Genomic DNA, 3870 nt, shown 5'->3' with positions numbered 1-3870 from the left:
GAGACCAGCCTGAGCAAGAGCGAGACCCCGTCTCTACTAAAAATAGAAAGAAATTATCTGGACAACTAAAAATACATAGAAAAAATTAGCCGGGCATGGTGGCGCATGCCTGTAGTCCCAGCTACTTGGGAGGCTGAGGCAGGAGGATTGCTTGAGCCCAGGAGTTTGAGGTTGCTGTGACTAGGCTGACGCCACGGCACTCACTCTAGCCCGGGCAAAAGAGTGAGACTCTGTCTCAAAAAAAAAAAAAAAATCTTTGATCATAAGTTTCTGTTTTATGCTATCATTTAGTTAGAGTTTTATTTATTCTAATATTGACACTTATTTTTGTTTAGGCATGCCTACTTTTTACCTAAACAAGAAACTTAAGGTTAAACACCTGGGTAACTTTGCCATTAACTCAGGAGATTCAGCTGTTTTCAGTACACCAATTTTATCAAAAATCACACAAACACAGATCATTTTGTATTGGGTGGGTTTATAGTTTTATATCTTTTGTGTCAAAGCCTGATAGCTTCAAATATAAAAATGACTGGTAAACCCAGAAAAATGCATGTTGATAATTTTGAAGACATTTTTATTTTATCAATTTTTTAAATAAAAACAATCCCACAGCATTTATTGTCATTTTGAAATAACATAAGGGTAATCAAAACAATATGAACAAATGTTTTAGAACTATACTCCCAACAAAGTACACCTGAAAAAACTATATTGACATCTCAACAATTTCTCACTTCATCGATCATTTCTAGTTAGAGACACTTTGTAGCAGAGTAATATTATCGCCTTTTAGCATGATCCAACCCAGTTGTTTTCTTGACTTTGTTTCAGAATGAATCTCTTCTGCATCATCTAATACGAGGTTCACATGCTCATCAAAACCAGTGATACAGCCCTCTGCCCGCATATTCTCGTGCTCATAGAGCCAAGCCTGAATCCGGGATCTATTTTGTAAGTATCTGAAGATGAGACTGATGGGCTGCACCATCACCTCTGCACTTTCTGGCCCTGGCCACAGTACACCACGGTGGACTCTCACAAAGACCATGCTGACCCACACGCTACTATAGAAAGCATCTTCAATAATTTTTTAAAAAACCAACTTATTTGCCAAAGGTTACTAAATTCACATAAAGTCGAAAAGCCTTTGGTCTTATTTACTTAATTTATGAGGGCTCCTTTTTTTTATAAAGCTAATTTTGGTACCATAGTATATGTGTACATACACAAAACATATCTAAATGCATAGAAAGGCACACAAAGTTTCAATAACTTTTATCTCAGAACTCTAGCCGTGAGATCCTCTGAAGTTCCACATAAATCAGTGTATGTTGTGTTTCTTTTCCTCTCTTTCCCTGTCTAACAGCGGGCATCCTTGCATTTTGGTTAGGTGGCCTCCATGGACGGAGATGTCTTTCAGTGCCCTAGACCTTAGGACCGAGATGTCTTCTAGTCTTTCAGACTTTAGGAAAGAGATGTCTTTTAACCTCTCAGACCTTAGAACCTACTGTAAGAGAAGATATCATTAGGGGTGTCTTTCAACCTCCCAGATCTTGGACTGTGCTTATAATACCATCAACAGCAAATTTGAAGTAGGCCAAAAGGGAACAGAGATGAAGAGCTTAACAGGCTCCACGTTTACGTGATACAGGTAAACATTCAACATAGAGAAATTTTTAGGAGTTTCTAAAAAAATGAACTGCAGTTTCACCTATAAGCCCTGGAAGTCCCAAATCAAAACAGGTTAGTTCCCACTCTCACAGTCAGGGGCTTATCCAACCCAAAACAAATGGGAATTCCCTCAGAATTCTCCAAATTGAGAGGGACTCACCTATCCAGATGCAAATGTCAAAATCCAAATCTAAGGTTCCTTCCTTTGCAGGCCTGCAACGGTGGAGCTGGAGGGAGAGCCCAAAGCCGACCTCTGGCCAGTACGGCCAAAGCTGCTGAGGGAAGCTTTTGGTCTCTTCCCACTCTGCAGCCAAGGAAGCAAGAGCAGTGCCATCTGATGAGCCCCCCTAATTTTTGTCAAAACTGCAGGGGGATTTCAGCCTAGGTCCAGTTGCTTATCACACAAAGATCCAATTATTGAGACAACCATGATTGCCAAGGAAGAAAGGAATTTCTAATACGAAAGATGTTGGCAGAAGCTGCCTCAAATCCCTCTCTCTGACTAATGGAAATCATGGTTTTTTAAGGAGGGGACCCATGCCTTGGGCAGGTCGAGGGCGATGGTGAGTGTTGGCATCAGGGCGTCTGCCCTGCGCCTTCAGAATCTCAATCCTTTGTCTTGCAGAAAATCCACCATCTCTGGAAAACAACCCGAAAGGTCAAGTAGTTAGTTAAGGGAGAGGATTATAAAAAACATTTAGGAGCTGTTGAAATTTGTTCATGGAGCTGGTTACGGCCCTGAGAAGGGTCAGACATCAGTTTGACAAGAGCCCCTGCCAGAGCAGCAGGAATTCTGCTACAATTGAAGCAAGAACAAACATCAAACTTACAGTGACTCGTGAGTGGAAGAATGGTGAAATTATTGATGCTTTATGAAAAGTTTACGGGGACAATGCCCCAAATAAATCAGCAGTTTACTCATTTTAAGAAGTGACAAGACAATGCTGGAGATGAAGTTTGCAGCAGCAGACAATTCATTCAATTTGGGAGAAAAAAATTAATCTTATTTGTGCCCTAATTGAAGAGTACTGATGATTAACAGTAGAAAAAATAGGCAACACCATAGACATCTCAACTGGTTCAGCTCACACAATTCTGACTGAAAAATTAAACTTGAGCACACTTTCCACTTGATGGGTGCCAAAACCATTGCGCCCAGATCAGCTGCAGATCAGAGCAGAGCTCTCGGTGGAAATTTTAAATATGTGGGATCAAGATCCCGAAGTGTCTCTTTGAAGAACTGTAACAGGAGGTGAAGCAAGCATCACCAGCGTGACGTTGAAGGCACAGCGCAGTCGCAATCGGAGCAGTGACTGCCAACAGGTGGGCGTGGTCCAGGCGAAGAAAAAACAGAGCTGTCAAGAGCAGAGGCCACGGCAGCAGTTTCCTGGGACGCTCAGGGCATTTTGCTCGTTGACTTTCTGGAGGGTCGAAGAATGATAACATCTGCTTATCATGAGAGTGTTTCGAGAAAGTCAGCCAAAACTTTAGCAGGAAAACACCAGGGAAGCTTCAACAGAGAGGCTTCTCCACGATGTTGCTCCTGCTCGCTCCTCCCATCAAGCAAGGGCAATTTCGCCAGAGTTTTGATGGGACATCATCAGGCATCCGCCTTAGGGTCCTGACTTAGCTCCTTCTGACTTCTTTTCGTTTCCCAACCTTAAAGAAAATCTTGAAAGGGCACACAGTTTTCTTTGGTTATAATGTAAAAAACGACTGCATTGACATGATTCCGTTCCCAGGACCCTCTGTTCTTTCGGGGTGGACTATTTAGCTGGTATCATTGCTTACAAAATTATTTCAAACTTGATGGAGCTTATGTTTAGAAACAAAGTTAAAATTTTATTTTTAATTCCATTTTTTTTGACAATTTTTTTTTTTTTTTTTGAGACGGCCTTGCTCTGTTGCCTGGGGTAGAGTGCAGTGGTGTCATTGCAGCTCACTGCTCCAACTCCTGGGCTCCAGTGATCCTCCTGCCTCAGCCTCCTGAGTAGCTGAGACTATAGGTGTGTGCCATCATGCCCGGATAAGTTTTCTGTATTTTTGTAGAGATAGGGTCTTGCTATGTTGCTCAGGCTGGTCTCAAACTCCTGGCCTCAAGTAATCCTCCTGCCTCAGCCTCCTAAAGTGCTTGGATTACAGGCATGAACCACCATGCCCGGCCTCTGTGAACTTTTTGAAGTCCCTTTGTACAAA

At 42.1% G+C, this 3870-nt stretch overlaps 1 pseudogene; it reads right to left on the bottom strand.

Annotated features, from left to right (window-relative positions):
• Positions 1-736: 736 nt before the first annotated feature.
• LOC105814818 lies at positions 737-1051 on the bottom strand (annotated as a pseudogene).
• Positions 1052-3870: the final 2819 nt, after the last annotated feature.

This window comes from Propithecus coquereli, unplaced genomic scaffold, assembly GCF_000956105.1.
Source record: "Propithecus coquereli isolate 6110/MARCELLA unplaced genomic scaffold, Pcoq_1.0 Scaffold307, whole genome shotgun sequence".
Taxonomy (NCBI): Eukaryota; Metazoa; Chordata; class Mammalia; order Primates; family Indriidae; genus Propithecus; species Propithecus coquereli.
The sequence above is the reverse complement of the archived record's forward strand: the minus strand, read 5'-3'. Positions and strand labels throughout refer to the sequence as shown.